The following is a 19,077-nucleotide window of genomic DNA, read 5'->3' as shown; positions in this document are numbered from 1 at the left end:
ATTGTCCATGGTTAAGAGGGTAACAGCCAAACGCGTTAGACAGTTTATCTCCAGCTATCCTGTTGGCTGTACATATTTTATTGTGTTGCACATAAGGAAGATTAACTGGACCCTCCACGCATTGGACTACATTTCACAAACACAGATATCACCTGATGGGTGACGTGAATAGCACTGATTATCTTGTGAACACGGTGCGGTCAAAGAGGGGAATTTGTTAGGCAGCAAGGCAACAGTCAGTTCCTGACGTCATTTGGGGGAGATTAATTAAAACACTACCTTCCTCATCCTTGTTGTGGAGAAAAATCAACAAAGGAGGAAGCTTTTGACTTCATATCCCGTCCTCATATATTGTCATATCCCAACCCCATATCCCGTCCTCATACCCCAACCTCCTATCCCGACCTCCTATCCCGATCTCCTATCCCGTCCTCATATCCCAACCCCATATCCTGTCCTCATACCCCAACCTCCTATCCCATCCTCCTATCCCGTCCTCCTATCCCGTCCTCCTATCCCGTCCTCCTATCCCGTCCTCCTATCCCGTCCTCCTATCCCGTCCTCCTATCCCGTCCTCCTATCCTGTCCTCCTATCCTGTCCTCCTATCCCGTCCTCCTATCCTGTCCTCCTATCCCGACCATCCCGTCTTCCTATCTCAACCTCCTATCCCGACCGCCCATCCCGTCCTCATATCCCGACCTGTAATATGTGTACCAGGTATTGAAATATCTCCAGCCGTACGGAAGTTATGTGAGAACATACATTTCCCATTGATTTGCATGGGACGTTAAACAAAAAACCCCAACCCTCACAAATGGGGGTAGTTAAGGTGTTAAATTAACTATCCTATAGTTTAAGTGGACATATAAGTAACATGTGACCAAGAATTATTGAAATATCTCCAGCCATTTGGAAGTTATGCAGTAACATATATTTCCCATAGACTTGTATGGGGCTTTAAACAAAAACCCCAACCCTGGCAAATGGGGGTGAGTAAGGGTTAAATCACCTATCCTATGTTTGTTGTTGACATATAAGTAACATGTGTGCCAAGTTTCATGTTAATATCTTTGGCCGTTTGGAAGTTTTTGAGGAACATACATACACACACACACACACGTTGAGTTTTATATATATCGATGTGCAGAGGAAGAGTGGTGCAGTTTCCCATAGCAACCAATCAGATCACTTCTTTCATTTTTAAAGAGGCCTGTGAAAAATGAAAGAAGCGATCTGATTGGTTGCTATGGGCAACTCAGTAACTTTTCCTCTGCACAGGTTTTGCTAAAACTTTCCCATTGTGTTAGAAGCAGGAAAAATGAGTTGAAGGGTTAGGATTTGAGGGACTCTGACAAGGACCAAATTGTGATGACTAGATGACTGGGTCAGAACCAAACAGCAGGTCTTGTTGAGTGTTCCCTCTATGCAGTGGTTGATACCTGCCAAAAGTGGTCTAAGGAAGGACAACCAGTGAATTGGCAACAAAGTGATTGATGTGCATGGGCAACAAAGGCTAGGCCCTCTGCTCTAATACCACAGAAGAGTGACAGAAAAACAAATTGCTGCGTATGGTGCTGCATGGCGGCTGTTTCACTGCTGACAGCCCTTACTATGTCAGTTTGGGTTATTTAGTTTGGGAAAAAAATATGTTTTAGGGGCCATTTGACCACAATGTACACATATATGAATTGAAAGTACAGAGATCTTTCTAGTGATCTTTTTATTCCTAGGCCGGTAACCATGACAAGGAGGCATCCTCTACGTCTAGAGAAAAGATGGCCTCAGCCATCATCACAGACAGGGATTCTTTACTGTAAGAGCAGTGAGACTATGTATGGAACTCTCTGAAGCTGTGAGTTCTGAGTTAATGAGGTCCTGGATGTTTTCCTGGAAAAATATATTACAAGTTATAGATACTAGATTTATGTGGATAGGACATTGATCCAGGCATTTATTCTGATGCCATATTGGAGTTGGGAAATAATTTTTCCTCTTTCATGTGGAAATTATCATCAACCTCATGTTTTTTTTTTTTCTTTCTCTGGATCAACACAGTAGGGTTTTAGGTGGAACTTGATGGACTTTTTTTCAACCTTACAAACTATGTTACCATGTTAGAATTGGACCATGGAGCAATGGAAGAATGTGGCCTGGTCTGATGGATCACTTCTTTAATATCAGATAGAGACCTTATGCTGCTTACAGATAGGGCAGCAGAAAACTGGTCACAGGTTCCCTTTAAGAAAAAGCAAGAAAAAAACCAAACACTGTGTTCCCACAAGTTACAGTACAGTATGATTATTATGTTGTGGGTGGATTAAACTTAAAGAACAGGCAATTGAGTTCTGCATACTGTGTTGAAACGTGACAAGGCTCCATGCCGCTTTGCAGCTCTGTCCATCTGCAAATGGTTTTAATTGCTTGCAACAATTTCCCTTATCTCTGCTGACCAGGAATAGTCCATCACACTTCGAAATTATTTCTTAGTCTTATTTTTTCCTTGTTTAGTCATTTTCTTTACTGTATCATATAGTATTCCTAGGGTCTGAGGTAGTGTTTCCCAAGCAGGGTACCTCCAGCTGTTGCAAACCGAGATGGGCAACTCTTAATATTGGAGAATATGATGGTTTGGTTTATAATCCCCAGTCATGTTTCAAGGTGCTGAGCATTGATTTACAGGGAAGCTACCTCCAGAAAGCTAATTTTTTTGCATAGTATACCTTGCCACATAGTTAAAGGGGTTAACAACTACTACTTTCTGAAGTTGACCGCCAAAGGTTTTAGAAACAGATTTTTTAAAATAATTTATACTAGAAAAAATACCCAACGCTACCCGGATATTAAATAGGCACTTGCCATATTCAAAAACTTTTAATATGTTGAAAATCTTGGCAAAACTTTAACCTTTCTAATATACTTCATACATTTTTTTTTAATAAACTAGGGGTCCCCATAAAATCCAGAACATAGTCCTGTAAGGCTGCAGCATTGTCTTTGTCCCAGCTGAAGCACAGGCTGGGACAACCGCCAGGAAGTGAGGGAGGGACTAGCACTCCTCTGTGCTCACTCCTGTCCTATTAGACTGCAGCATGAAAACAGAGAGAAGGGTATTACAGAGCAGCCAGCAGTGATTGGATGAAAAGACCCAGCACCGCACAGCAGTCTCAAGGAGGAATATTAGTCATGCAGAGTAGGGGCGTGCCTGCCTGGGACATGCCACTTACTTAGCCATGGATTTCAGAATAAGTGAGCAGCAGAATGGAAGGATTTGTGATACAAATACAGAAGCTAGACAAATAAAAAGGCAAGTAAATCATCTGCATGACATAGTAACATATCTGAGCATTATTGTTTTTCTTTGATATGACACAAATTGTATACCTAATATAGTTTATTATACACAAACAGAATCTCCAAGGATCCCATAAATACATAGACACATAGGACGGTTATAAACAGGGTGGAGGGCTACATGGACATATATCATGCATGGTATATAATTAAATATAATATAGATTATAATATTATAATATAATATAATATATATGTATTCTAAGCCAGTCAGACCATTATAATTTATCCTCTACTAATAAGGTGTGTAATTATGATTGTTTCAGAATCAAATAAATAATTTATGACTATATGCACACATTAAACATATACTATATATATATATATATATATATATATATATATTCCAGATCCAAGGTGTTCTTGACATCATACTAGGCCAGAGGTTCACCTTTTAACAAGACAATGGGGTAGCTTTATCATAACCTGCCCAGAGGAAAAGTTGCCCAGTTGCCCATAGCAACCAATCAGATTGCCTCTTTCATTTTTAACAAGACCTCTAAAAAAAAAAAAAAATGAAAGAAGCGATCTGATTGGTTGCTATGGGTGACTGGGCAACTTTTCTTCTGGACAGGTTTTAATAAATCTCCCCCAACGAACCTAAGCACGCAGCCAAGACAACAAAAAGTCTTTAAAGGGGTACTCCTGCCCTAGACATCTTATCCCCTATCTAAAGGACAGTATATATCGTGTAAAAAATAGACAGGCTACACGTATGCCAAGTTAGAAGAGAAAGCCCCCTAAATTAGTCATAAGAATATACAGTAGTCCCTCAAGTTACAATATTGGTTCTAGGACGACCATTGTATGTTGAGACCATAACTCTATGGAAACCTGGTAACTGGTTCTGAAGCCACCAAAATGTCATCCAAAAAAATAGGAAAAAGTGAGGATTAAAGAAAAATAAATAGATAACTAATACAGATAAAGCAAGTACTTAGATATAAAAGTAAGAAAGAGCTGGTGGAAGCTGCAAATCACTGTCTATGTAGAGGACAGGAGCTTCTTCAGGGTCCTGTACAGTACACAGAGTGTCCTAAAAAAAAGTCAAATGGAGCCGCCGTCACCTCGTGTCCAAAGGAGCAGCTAAGCCTGGCACAGGTAAAGAGTAGTACAGAACATGTAATATCTCCCTGTACTGTAGGGGGCACTACCAGTCAGGAATTCAGTGCATCTGCTTCAGTAATACAGGGGTGTTACCAGTAAAATGTCCATTCTGATTGGTCAGTTCTTCCAGCCATTGAAACATTTACCACATCTGGACTGTCCGTAAGATTGTATGTTGAGTCTGGTTTCAAGCTACAATGGTCCAGAAAAGATCATTGTATGTAGAAAATATTGTATGTTGAGGCCATTGTAAGTTGAGGGATCACTGTATAGAGATCCCACAGGGAAAAAGTGCTTATAAAACTTAACTTTTACTATCTCAGTTTAAAATGACACCAAGATTAGTTATTAGTGGATACCAAAATAATATAGGATTAAACATATATACAAAGGAACAAATAGACAGTCCACCTATGAAGTGGTAACTGCAGGTGGCCCGCAGTCAACGGCCAGATACAAAAATGTATTCACATGGATCAGCATCACGTTAATCCCACTCCCACTCCCACTCCTGATCCATGCTGATCCAACCTGTTTCATTGGATTCTTATGGTAATTCCACAGGTAATATATGACGATAGGACCTCACAATTGAAAAATTCACAATTTTTTTTAAATTTTAATTGAAGATTTTGATTAGATGCACAAGTTTAATGTCCCGGGTGCCCGAAGCATTTACTTTCAACTAATACTGTATGACCACAAAACCCAATATAACAAGGAGTCACATGGTGACAATGACAGAGCCTAGAGGTGCCAGCAGCCCGACGAGACCATAGAGCCTCACAATTGAAAAGATCAAAGATATTTTGTAAAAATTAAATTGAAGATTTAATATAGATTAAAATTTTAAAAGTTTAGTTTAATGTGCCAACAGCATGAGGAGACCATATGGTGGAAATATGACACAGCCTGGAGGTGGCAGCAGCATGAGGAGACCATAAGGTCGCAGAATGACCCAGCCTTGAGATGGCAATAGCCTGACGAGACCATAGGGCCTCACAATTGAAAAGATTAAAGATATTTTGTAAAATTTAAATTGAAGATTTCAAATAGATTAAGATAAAGGTTCATGTAATGTGCCAGCAGCATGAGGAGACCACATGGCCACAGTGTGTCTGGGTCCTCTGTCTTATCTTTCTCCTCACCCTGTAGTTCCACAGCTTGCTCCTCCTCTCCTGTCAGATGACTATAAAAACCACCCATTTCACAAAACCTTGCCTGTGCTCCACTGTCCCCCTCCCCCTCAGTTCAGCCCAACAGGGTTCATGTGGCCGTGAGATGTAGGTGCCACGTCTCCAGTGCCCTGACCAGTGTGACACTTAAGTTTCTGAAGACAGGAACTCCAGTGTATGTGGATCCGCTGGACCTGTGTCACAGATGACTCGGACCGTGCCAGGGAGCGGAGTCTAAGGTGCCGCTGGTCTTCACCAGAGCCCGCCGCAAAGCAGGATGGGCTTGCTGCTGCAAACGACACCCAGGTCGCAACCCCCGGCAACGGCTCGACCACACAGGTGGCTGAGGAGATGCGAAGCACAGAAGGGATGAGACAACTCATAGTCAGGATAGCTGTAGGTCAGGGCAGGCAGCACAGTAGCGTAGTCGGGACGTAGCAGAAGTTCAGTAGGCAGACGGCAGAGAAGCAAGGTCAAGGTCACAAGAACAGGAGATCTGGTACACGGCAAGGCAATATTATGGAACGCTTTCACTTGGCACAAGGCAACAAAGATCTCCTTGTATAACCTCTTTGGCAAGAGGTGCAAGAGACAGAAGTGGAGAATGTTGGGACACAGGGGTCAGGTGGGCAGATTCCCTCTCAAAGTGCAATTCGTCCTCTCTTTCGGCAAAACGCACATGAATGCGTGTGGCCAAGTGGATAAGTTCAGACAAAGAAGATGGAGGATCTCGTGCAGCAAGGGCATCTTTAATCCTGCTTGACAATCCTTTTTTAAATGTGGCACACAAGGCCTCTTCATTCCAAGCGAGTTCAGAGGCTAGAATATGGAACTGAACCGCGTAGCCACCAACGGTAGAATTCCCTTGACAGAGGTTCAGCAACGCCGTCTCAGCTAAAGGGGCACGTGCGGGTTCCTCAAAGACACTGCGAAATTCGGCCAAGAATGCAGACAAATCGGAGGATACAGGATCACCACGGTCCCAAAGGGGTGTAGCCCAAGCCAGGGCTTTTCCAGAAAGTAGACTAATGACAAAGGCCACCTTACTACGTTCAGTTGGAAACAGTTCAGACATGAGCTCCAAATGCATTGAGCACTGTGTAACAAAGCCTCTGCATGACTTGGAATCCCCATCATACTTGGAAGGCAAAGGCAGGTGCAGCTGGGAGCCAGGAGAGACTGCAGGAGCTGGAAGAGGGAGTGAACCAGATTGAGGTACCTGCTGCTGTTGCAAGGCCAAAAGCTCTTGCATCATGGTTGCCAGTTGAGAAAATTGCTGCACCTGTCTGGACAACTGCTGTGAGTAACAAATCACAACGGAGGCAAGATCCGCAACTTCAGGCAGGGGTTCCTCAGCGGGATCAATGGCCAGATCTTACTGTAACACTCACGTTTCTGAAGACAGGAACTCCGGTGTATGTGGATCCGCTGGACCTGTGTGGCAGATGACTCGGACCATGCCAGGGAGCGGAGTCTAAGGTGCCGCTGGGCTTCACCAGAGCCCGCCGCAAAGCAGGATGGGCTTGCTGCTACAAACGACACCCAGGTCGCAACCCCCGGCAACGGCTTGACCACACAGGCGGCTGAGGAGATGCGAAGCACAGAAGGGATGAGACAACTCGTAGTCAGGATAGCTGTAGGTCAGGGCATGCAGCACAGTAGCGTAGTCAGGATGTAGCAGAAGTTCAGTAGGCAGGCGGCAGAGAAGCAAGGTCAAGGTCACAAGAGCAGGAGATCTGGTACACGGCACGGCACGGCAAGGCAACACTATGGACCGCTTTCACTTGGCACAAGGCTATAAAGATCCGGCAGAGAACTGAGGAGGGTGGAGGAATTTATCAACAAGACACAGGTGGTTACACTAATGAGCGTACTGGCCCTTTAAATCTTAAAGCTCCAGCGCGCGCACGCCCTAAGGGACGGGGACACTCGTGCCGGAGCAGAGACGCGGAAGCAGAGGCAGGGGAAACACCCGGAGAGTGACAGACTGTGGCTCGCATGCGGGTGCATCCCGCAATGCGAGTTCCAGCCCCATTGGCAGCAGAAGGTAAGGTGACCATGCCCTCACGGTCAGCGTGTGAGTCAGGAGCGCATAGCGTAACAACCAGCCATCGTTTTCCAACAGGTGTTGTAGGACATAAAGCAGTGGAATGACGTTGTTCATCCCATAATCCTGGTGACTGACTAATAATGTGGCTTCCTCAAAGGGCCTGAGCAAACGGCAGGTGTCACATGTGAGCTGCCACTGGTTGACATTGGTGATGGCTTTTCTCTGTTTGTATAGTCGGTCCAACATATGGAGGGTGGAATTCCAACGTGTGGAAATGTTGCAAATCAAACTATGTTGGGGGATACCATTCTGACGCTGCATCTCAAGGAGGGTGTGATTTGCAGTGGCTGAAGTGCATGCAAAGTTTTCTTCCCATTGTTAGGATGTCTTGCAGATGGGGGTGTGGTGGCCCAGTGCGGATGGTGTGTCCCCGTGCTTCTCCTGCCCTGTCGGGCAGAGTCTCTCCATGTCCCCATTGCCCCCTTTGTGTGTTGTCCCCTATGTACCGTATATACTCGAGTATAAGCCGAGTTTTTCAGCACGATTTTTCGTGCTGAAAACACCCCCCCTCGGCTTATACTCGAGTGAACTCTCCACCCGCAGTGGTCTTCAACCTGCGGACCTCCAGAGGTTTCAAAACTACAACTCCCAGCAAGCCCGGGCAGCCATCGGCTGTCCGGGCTTGCTGGGAGTTGTAGTTTTGAAACCTCCGGAGGTCCGGAGGTTGAAGACCACTGCGGCCTTCAACATCAGCCAGCCCCCTCTCACCCCCCTTTAGTTCTGAGTACTCACCTCCGCTCGGCGCTGGTCCGGTCCTGCAGGACTGTCCGGTGAGGAGGTGGTCCGGTGGGATACTGGTTCCGGGCTGCTATATTCACCGGGGAGGCCTCTTCTAAGCGCTTCGGGCCCGGCCTCAGAATAGTTGCCTTGACAACGACGCAGAGGTGCGTTCATTGCCAACGTACTTCTGCGTCGTTGTCAAGGCAACGCCTCTATTCCGGGCCGGAAGCGCAGAGAAGAGGCGCCCCCGGTGAAGATAGCAGCCCGGAACCACTATCCCACCAGACCACCTCCTCACAGCCCTGCAGGACCGGACCAGCGCTGAGCGGAAGTGAGTACTCAGAACTAAAGGGGGTGAGAGGGGGCTGGATGATGTTGAAGGCCGCAGTGGTCTTCAACCTGCGGACCTCCGGAGGTTTCAAAACTACAACTCCCAGCAAGCCCGGACAGCCGATGGCTGCCCGGGCTTGCTGGGAGTTGTAGTTTTGAAACCTCTGGAGGTCCGCAGGTTGAAGACCACTGAGGGCGGATGATGAGAAGAGGATGATGAAGGGGGGGTGTGGGATGATGACAAGGGGATGATGAAGGGGGGGTGGGATGATGAAGGGGGGTGTGTGGGATGATGACAAGAGGATGATGAAGGGGGGGTGGGATGATGAAGGGGGGTGTGTGGGATGATGACAAGGGGATGATGAAGGGGGGTGGGGATGATGACAAGGGGATGATGAAGGGGGATGTGTGGGATGATGACAAGGGGATGATGACAGGTGATGATGATGAGGGTCTGGATGATGACAGGCGGTGATGATGATGAAGATGTTAATGACGGGTCTGGATGATGACAGGGGGGGATGATGTATTTCCCACCCTAGGCTTATACTCGAGTTAATAACTTTTCCTGGGATTTTGGGTTGAAATTAGGGGTCTCGGTGTTACGCCGAGCGCTCCGGGTCCCCGCTCCTCCCCGGAGCGCTCGCTTCTCTCTCGCTACCGCAGCGCTCCGGGCAGCTCCACTGACCCGGTGCGCTGCGATACCGTCTCCAGCCGGGATGCGATTCGCGATGCGGGTAGCGCCCGCTCGCGATGCGCATCCCGGCTCCCGTACCTGACTCGCTCTCCGTCTGTCCTGTCCCGGCGCGCGCGGCCCTGCTCCCTAGGGCGCGCGCGCGCCGGGTCTCTGCGATTTAAAGGGCCACTGCGCCGCTGATTGGCGCAGTGGTTCCAATTAGTGTGTTCACCTGTGCACTCCCTATTTATACCTCACTTCCCCTTCACTCCCTCGCCGGATCTTGTTGCCATTGTGCCAGTGAAAGCGTTTCCTTGTGTGTTCCTAGCCTGTGTTCCAGACCTCCTGCCGTTGCCCCCGACTACGATCCTTGCTGCCTGCCCCGACCTTCTGCTACGTCCGACCTTGCTTCTGTCTACTCCCTTGTACCGCGCCTATCTTCAGCAGTCAGAGAGGTTGAGCCGTTGCTAGTGGATACGACCTGGTCACTACCGCCGCAGCAAGACCATCCCGCTTTGCGGCGGGCTCTGGTGAAAACCAGTAGTGACTTAGAACCGATCCACTAGCACGGTCCACGCCAATCCCTCTCTGGCACAGAGGATCCACTACCTGCCAGCCGGCATCGTGACAGTAGATCCGGCCATGGATCCCGCTGAAGTTCCTCTGCCAGTTGTCGCCGACCTCACCACGGTGGTCGCCCAGCAGTCACAACAGATAGCGCAACAAGGCCAACAGCTGTCTCAACTGACCGTGATGCTACAGCAGCTACTACCACAGCTTCAGCAATCATCTCCTCCGCCAGCTCCTGCACCTCCTCCGCAGCGAGTGGCCGCTTCTGGTCTACGACTATCCTTGCCGGATAAATTTGATGGGGACTCTAAATTCTGCCGTGGCTTTCTTTCCCAATGTTCCCTGCACTTGGAGATGATGTCGGACCAGTTTCCTACTGAAAGGTCTAAGGTGGCTTTCGTAGTCAGCCTTCTGTCTGGAAAAGCTCTGTCATGGGCCACACCGCTCTGGGACCGCAATGACCCCGTCACTGCCTCTATACACTCCTTCTTCTCGGAAATTCGAAGTGTCTTTGAGGAACCTGCCCGAGCCTCTTCTGCTGAGACTGCCCTGTTGAACCTGGTCCAGGGTAATTCTTCCGTTGGCGAGTACGCCGTACAATTCCGTACTCTTGCTTCAGAATTATCCTGGAATAATGAGGCCCTCTGCGCGACCTTTAAAAAAGGCCTATCCAGCAACATTAAAGATGTTCTGGCCGCACGAGAAATCCCTGCTAACCTACATGAACTCATCCATCTTGCCACTCGCATTGACATGCGTTTTTCCGAAAGGCGTCAGGAGCTCCGCCAGGATATGGACTTTGTTCGCACAAGGCGTTTTTTCTCCCCGGCTCCTCTCTCCTCTGGTCCCCTGCAATCCGTTCCTGTGCCTCCCGCCGTGGAGGCTATGCAGGTCGACCGGTCTCGCCTGACACCTCAAGAGAGGACACGACGCCGCATGGAGAATCTCTGCCTGTACTGTGCCAGTACCGAACACTTCCTGAAGGATTGTCCTATCCGTCCTCCCCGCCTGGAAAGACGTACGCTGACTCCGCACAAAGGTGAGACAGTCCTTGATGTCTACTCTGCTTCTCCACGTCTTACTGTGCCTGTGCGGATATCTGCCTCTGCCTTCTCCTTCTCTACTATGGCCTTCTTGGATTCCGGATCTGCAGGAAATTTTATTTTGGCCTCTCTCGTCAACAGGTTCAACATCCCAGTGACCAGTCTCGCCAGACCCCTCTACATCAATTGTGTAAACAATGAAAGATTGGACTGTACCATACGTTTCCGCACGGAGCCCCTTCTAATGTGCATCGGACCTCATCACGAGAAGATTGAATTTTTGGTCCTCCCCAATTGCACTTCCGAAATCCTCCTTGGACTACCCTGGCTTCAACTCCATTCCCCAACCCTGGATTGGTCCACTGGGGAGATCAAGAGTTGGGGGCCCTCTTGTTTCAAGGACTGCCTAAAACCGGTTCCCAGTACCCCTTGCCGTGACTCTGTGGTTCCTCCTGTAACCGGTCTCCCTAAGGCCTATATGGACTTTGCGGATGTTTTTTGCAAAAAACAAGCTGAGACTCTACCTCCTCACAGGCCTTATGATTGTCCTATTGACCTCCTCCCGGGCACTACTCCACCCCGGGGCAGAATCTATCCTCTGTCCGCCCCAGAGACTCTTGCTATGTCGGAGTACATCCAGGAAAATTTAAAAAAAGGCTTTATCCGTAAATCCTCCTCTCCTGCCGGAGCCGGATTTTTCTTTGTGTCCAAAAAAGATGGCTCTCTACGTCCTTGCATTGACTACCGCGGTCTTAATAAAATCACGGTAAAGAACCGCTACCCCCTACCCCTCATCTCTGAACTCTTTGATCGCCTCCAAGGTGCCCACATCTTTACCAAACTGGACTTAAGAGGTGCTTATAATCTCATCCGCATCAGAGAGGGGGATGAATGGAAAACGGCATTTAACACTAGAGATGGACACTTTGAGTATCTGGTCATGCCCTTTGGCCTGTGCAACGCCCCTGCCGTCTTCCAAGACTTTGTTAATGAAATTTTTCGTGATCTCTTATACTCCTGTGTTGTTGTATATCTGGACGATATCCTGATTTTTTCTGCCAATCTAGAAGAACACCGCCAGCATGTCCGTATGGTTCTTCAGAGACTTCGTGACAATCAACTTTATGCCAAGATAGAGAAATGTCTGTTTGAATGCCAATCTCTTCCTTTCCTAGGATACTTGGTCTCTGGCCAGGGACTACAAATGGATCCAGACAAACTCTCTGCCGTCTTAGATTGGCCACGCCCCTCCGGACTCCGTGCTATCCAACGTTTTTTGGGGTTCGCCAATTATTACAGGCAATTTATCCCACATTTTTCTACCGTTGTGGCCCCTATCGTGGCTTTAACCAAAAAAAATGCCAATCCCAAGTCTTGGCCTCCTCAAGCGGAAGACGCCTTTAAACGGCTCAAGTCGGCCTTTTCTTCGGCTCCCGTGCTCTCCAGACCTGACCCATCTAAACCCTTCCTATTGGAGGTTGATGCCTCCTCTGTAGGAGCTGGAGCGGTCCTTCTACAAAAAAATTCTTCCGGGCATGCTGTTACTTGTGGTTTTTTTTCTAGGACCTTCTCTCCGGCGGAGAGGAACTACTCCATCGGGGATCGAGAGCTTCTAGCCATTAAATTAGCACTTGAGGAATGGAGGCATCTGCTGGAGGGATCAAGATTTCCAGTTATTATTTACACCGATCACAAGAACCTCTCCTATCTCCAGTCTGCCCAACGGCTGAATCCTCGCCAGGCCAGGTGGTCTCTGTTCTTTGCCCGATTTAATTTTGAAATTCACTTTCGACCTGCCGATAAGAACATTAGGGCCGATGCTCTCTCTCGTTCCTCGGATGCCTCGGAAGTTGAACTCTCTCCGCAACACATCATTCCTCCTGACTGCCTGATTTCCACTTCTCCAGCCTCCATCAGGCAAACTCCTCCAGGAAAGACCTTCGTCTCTCCACGCCAACGCCTCGGAATCCTCAAATGGGGTCACTCCTCCCATCTCGCAGGTCATGCAGGCATCAAGAAATCTGTGCAACTCATCTCTCGCTTCTATTGGTGACCGACTCTGGAGACGGATGTCGTGGACTTTGTGCGAGCCTGCACTGTCTGTGCCCGGGATAAGACTCCTCGCCAGAAGCCCGCTGGTTTTCTTCATCCTCTGCCTGTCCCCGAACAGCCTTGGTCTCTGATTGGTATGGATTTTATTACAGACCTACCCCCATCCCGTGGCAACACTGTTGTTTGGGTGGTCGTTGATCGATTCTCCAAGATGGCACATTTCATCCCTCTTCCTGGTCTTCCTTCAGCGCCTCAGTTGGCTAAACAATTTTTTGTACACATTTTTCGTCTTCACGGGTTGCCCACACAGATAGTCTCGGATAGAGGCGTCCAATTCGTGTCAAAATTCTGGAGGGCTCTCTGTAAACAACTCAAGATTAAATTAAACTTTTCTTCTGCATATCATCCTCAATCCAATGGACAAGTAGAAAGAATTAACCAGGTCTTGGGTGATTATTTACGACATTTTGTTTCCTCCCGCCAGGATGATTGGGCAGATCTTCTACCATGGGCCGAATTCTCGTATAACTTTAGAGTCTCTGAATCTTCCTCCAAATCCCCATTTTTCGTGGTGTACGGCCGTCACCCTCTTCCCCCCCTCCCTACTCCCTTGCCCTCTGGTTTGCCCGCTGTAGATGAAGTGACTCGTGATCTTTCCACCATATGGAAAGAGACCCAAGATTCTCTTTTACAGGCTTCATCTCGCATGAAAAAGTTTGCCGATAAGAAAAGAAGAGCTCCCCCCATTTTTGCTCCCGGAGACAAGGTATGGCTCTCCGCTAAATATGTCCGCTTTCGTGTCCCCAGTTACAAACTGGGTCCACGCTATCTTGGTCCTTTCAAAGTCTTGTGCCAAATTAATCCTGTCTCTTACAAACTTCTTCTTCCTCCTTCTCTCCGTATTCCTAATGCCTTTCATGTCTCTCTTCTTAAACCACTCATCATCAACCGTTTCTCTCCCAAATTAGTTTCTCCCACTCCTGTCTCCGGTTCTTCTGACGTCTTCTCAGTGAAAGAGATACTGGCCTCCAAGACGGTCAGAGGAAAAAGGTTCTTTTTGGTGGATTGGGAGGGCTGTGGACCTGAAGAGAGATCCTGGGAACCTGAGGACAACATCCTAGACAAAAGTCTGCTCCTCAGGTTCTCAGGCTCTAAGAAGAGGGGGAGACCCAAGGGGGGGGGTACTGTTACGCCGAGCGCTCCGGGTCCCCGCTCCTCCCCGGAGCGCTCGCTTCTCTCTCGCTACCGCAGCGCTCCGGGCAGCTCCACTGACCCGGTGCGCTGCGATACCGTCTCCAGCCGGGATGCGATTCGCGATGCGGGTAGCGCCCGCTCGCGATGCGCATCCCGGCTCCCGTACCTGACTCGCTCTCCGTCTGTCTTGTCCCGGCGCGCGCGGCCCCGCTCCCTAGGGCGCGCGCGCGCCGGGTCTCTGCGATTTAAAGGGCCACTGCGCCGCTGATTGGCGCAGTGGTTCCAATTAGTGTGTTCACCTGTGCACTCCCTATTTATACCTCACTTCCCCTTCACTCCCTCGCCGGATCTTGTTGCCATTGTGCCAGTGAAAGCGTTTCCTTGTGTGTTCCTAGCCTGTGTTCCAGACCTCCTGCCGTTGCCCCCGACTACGATCCTTGCTGCCTGCCCCGACCTTCTGCTACGTCCGACCTTGCTTCTGTCTACTCCCTTGTACCGCGCCTATCTTCAGCAGTCAGAGAGGTTGAGCCGTTGCTAGTGGATACGACCTGGTCACTACCGCCGCAGCAAGACCATCCCGCTTTGCGGCGGGCTCTGGTGAAAACCAGTAGTGACTTAGAACCGATCCACTAGCACGGTCCACGCCAATCCCTCTCTGGCACAGAGGATCCACTACCTGCCAGCCGGCATCGTGACACTCGGCTTATACTCGGGTCGGCCTATACTCGAGTATATACGGTACATAAGTTGTATAATAAAATGTACAGTTTCTTTAATAGCTGTTACCATGTGATTGTTACCCAGGAGGCACGCACTAGTGACCAGGTGACACCCCCCCCCACAAGTGACCTATGGGCCCCTTGCACAGCCTCCCTATAAAACCAGGGGAGGGGCTGCAATCTCTCTCTTAGCTCATTGCTATTCCTATCAAGTCATCTATATAGTCACCATGGCCTGCACTAAAGTGTCTCTACATACTGCAAGTCCCAGCAAGCCTGCGAGGTCCCCTGTATCACTGGTCACCTCCTTGGGATATTGGCTGTACTGCATAGACTGTCATCTGTCTACCCTCAGTAAAGCTACCGTTGTCCGTAACTTGGCGTCTGTGTCTTCATTGCCCCCGTGCCTTGCCCAGGACCAGCGGTATTACCTTCGGGTGGTTAAGGCTAAACCACACCCTGGTGTCACGACAAGAAGAGGTTAATAACATCTGCCACTAGGGTTATAACAGCTACCCTGCATTGCACCCCACTGACACCACAGGGGAACACTTCAGGAATCGCTTGACAACCAGATTGAACACGTGTGCCATTCAGGGCGCATGGCTCAGGCTTCCTTGACACAAGGCAGACAAGACGTTCTTCCCGTTGTTAATCACCATGGTTCCCATTTCCAGTTTTCGTGGAGTAAGCCATGATTTAATTTCTTGGTAAATGACTTTTAGCAGTTCCTCCCCTGTATGACTCTGTTTGCCAAGGCAAACCATGTGAAGAACAGCGTGACACCGCTGTGCCCTGCACACATGGTATGCTGGAGGGGCACTGAGACTTGTCTGTGCAGTGGAGGCTGAGGACATGGTGGAGGATGAGGAGGCGGAGTCGCACACTGTCACAGGATCAACGGACTGAAAGCGTGGAGGCGGAAGCGGCTTGACCTGTCCAAGTTGCTGTTGTGTATGTGCAGGAGCCACTTTCACCCAGTGGGCCGTAAAGGACATGCATTGTCCCTGACCATAGTTACAGCTCCACACGTTGGTGCTGCCGTGCATTTTGGTACACTTTGCTAGAGTGGGGTGGTGGGTGTTAATACCAGTACCCGGTGACAAAGATGGGTGAAAGAAGGAGAACTTGGCATCAGATGTGTGGCATCAGGCGGGTGGCAGGATCAAAATAGTAGCTGAGGCAGGTAGGCAGAATAAAACGGTATATTTTGTCAAAGTTTTAGTGTGCACAAGTAAGTATTGAGGATATGCATTACGTAAAACTCAACTTTTAATATTATTCTTAGGATAAAATATATGGATCCAAAATTTTTGGGAGATCAAACAAAAGGAAAGGTATGGAAAAAACACCATGTTCCATCTACACCACCAAGTATTGATGCAAAGACCTCTAAAAAGTGGAAGGGGGCAATGTATGGTCCATTGTAACAGGTGGGGGTAAAAACTACCCCTGTAAGGCCCTACTGTTGCACTATTAATTCCCTTCTTGTCAAGTGTTACTCGCTCTAAAAAGGGCAGCCCTACACAGGAACCTCTCCCTATTTCCAACTGAAAACCCTGGGAAATGGGAGTGTTTTTAGGTGGAAATAGGGAGAGGTTCCTGTGTGGGGCTTTAGAGCAATACTTGGTGGTATAGGTGGCACATGGTGTTTTTTGCACACCTTTCCTTTTGTTCAATTTCAATGAAAATTTGGGTCCATATATTTTATGTTAAGAACTAATAAAAGTTAAGTTTTAGCTAATGCATATCCTCAATACTTACTTGTGGTCTAATGCGGAGGAATTTCTTTACCGGGGACCAGCACCTTAATTATGTTTTGCAGTATCCGTAGCAGCACAATGAGAGAGCCTGGAGGTGGTAGCATCATCATGAGGAGATCATATGGCGCCACAATGACAGAGCCTGCATGTGCAGCATCAGCATGAGGAGACCATATAGCAGCACAATGAGAGAGCCTGTGGATGGCAGCATCAGCATGAGGAGACCATATAGCAGCACAATGAGAGAGTCTGGAGGTGGCAGCATCAGCATGAGTTGACCATATGGCGGCACAATGACAGTGCCTGGAAGTTGTAGCATCAGCATGAGGAGACCATATGGTGGCACAATGACAGAGTCTGGAGGTGGCAGCATCAGCATGAGGAGACCATATGGCGGCACATTGACAGAGCCTGGAGGTGGCAACATCAGCATGTGAAGACCATATGGCAGTACAATGACAGAGCATGGAGGTGGCAGCAGCAGCATGATGGTCAAGCCTACTGAGGGTTGAGTCTGAGGAACCCACCGACTGTTGACTGAGGGTGTCTGATGTCACGGGATGAAGTTGATGACCGAGTGAACAAATCAATCACAGCTGTTTAGTTGCTGGTCGACACACGACTGCTAGCTGATATCGGGAGCTCAGACCTCTTGCTGCGACTCCTGCTGCCACACGCCCCTACTCTGCTGCGACCTCTGCCTGCGTCTGATGAATTTAGGCCTCTGCCATTCCTCTGTGCACGTCCTGGCACTTCTCTGCCTGACATACTTATACACCAGCTGAGTGCGTATATGTTACACATATGAGAGGAGGACAATGCACTCCACTACGCTTAAAACTGTATTAGACTACAGAAACAAATGTGTAGCTTTGTCTGGCCTTTCACAGTAACTAGGCCCAAATTAGTTTAACAGGAAAATATATAAAGCACAAGACATAGGTGTACGTACAGTTTACACTTATGAGAGGTGGACAATACGCTCCACTACAAACTGTATAAGACTACACAAACAAGTGTGCAGCTTTGGCTGGCCTTTCAAAGTAACTAGGCTTAAATTAGTTTTTTAATTAGATGTAAGTAGGTGTAAGTAGGTGTATGTACAGTGTATGTAAAGAAACAAGTGGGTAGCTTTGGCTGTCCTTTCACAGTAACTAGGCCCAAATTAGTTTTACAGGGAAAAAATGTACACCCCCTATGTACGCACAGCTTACACATATCAGTGGTAGACAATATGCTCTGCTTAAAACTGTATTAGGCTGTAAAAACAAAGTTGTAGCTTTGGCTGGCCTTTCACAGTAACTAGGCCCAAATTAGTTTTACAGGAAAAAAAACATACACCACCTATGTACGCACAGATTTCACTTATGAGAGGACAATAAGCTCCGCTATGCAACCTTAGGCACTGTAATCAGGTGACAATGGCTTTTTGTGCTGTACACCCAACTGCAGCAGTACAGAATCGCTGTGTAGTAGAGCCCAATACAGTATTGTTATGCACTAATAGCAGGTGACAATGGCTTTTAGTGCTTAGCCTAACTGGCCCCTATAAGCTTTAGAGTTGCTGTAAAACACTGCAGCAGTAGAGTCGCTGTGTATTAAACCCAAAAGTGTCCTTTCTCTCTCCCTTCCCTGTCAGCGCTTTTCTGCCGTGATTTTGGCTTGTGCTGAATTGCTGCTGTCAATCTGTTTTTCTGTGCAACGCACACAATGCTCTATCTCTGGCTGGAATGCCTGGCCGCAAGACAGATGCCGATAATATAGGGCTGTGACATCACAGGGGTAGCTGGCTGCTGATAGGCCGCATGCTGCATGTTCAGGGTCATCCCGCCTACCCGCCTTTCCAGAGTTCCTTTCCCCATGTCCTCACATGTGGATCCACCATGTTAGATGCAGTGGAGCCTGGACCACACTAAATGGAGTTTAATGAAGCGATTTGTGCAATCGAATCGCAGCGATACTCGGATTCTTTGCAAAGCAAATTTTTCCTGAAATTCATAACGAATTCGGATTTGTCAGATTCAATTTGCTTATCCCTAGTTATAAACATCTGGAATCAAAGTTATCACTGATTCAGGCTGTTACAGCAGGTTCCATGCTGTGTTCTGTGAAACTCAGCCCATTCCATGCCAGCAACATAATGCATGGCAAATATTCATTATCATTGTCACCAGTGAACTAAAAATGTAAAGAGTAGTATTTTTACTCTACTGAAAATATTTACTGTGACCTCTGATCCTAGCTATGCCTCTGCTATGTACAGACG

General features: G+C 48.1%; 1 long non-coding RNA gene across 1 annotated transcript in view; it reads left to right on the top strand.

Moving 5' to 3' along the window:
• The first annotated feature begins 1,279 nt into the window (after positions 1-1,279).
• LOC130277075 (uncharacterized) overlaps positions 1,280-19,077 on the top strand; it is a 35,837-nt gene continuing 18,039 nt past the window's right edge. Inside the window, exon 1 of the long non-coding RNA XR_008845362.1 lies at positions 1,280-1,331. This is a non-coding gene — a long non-coding RNA (uncharacterized LOC130277075). The remainder of the gene's footprint in view (positions 1,332-19,077) is intronic.

Source organism: Hyla sarda, chromosome 6 (genome assembly GCF_029499605.1).
Source record: "Hyla sarda isolate aHylSar1 chromosome 6, aHylSar1.hap1, whole genome shotgun sequence".
In the NCBI taxonomy this organism is placed as follows: domain Eukaryota; kingdom Metazoa; phylum Chordata; class Amphibia; order Anura; family Hylidae; genus Hyla; species Hyla sarda.
The sequence above is the reverse complement of the archived record's forward strand: the minus strand, read 5'-3'. Positions and strand labels throughout refer to the sequence as shown.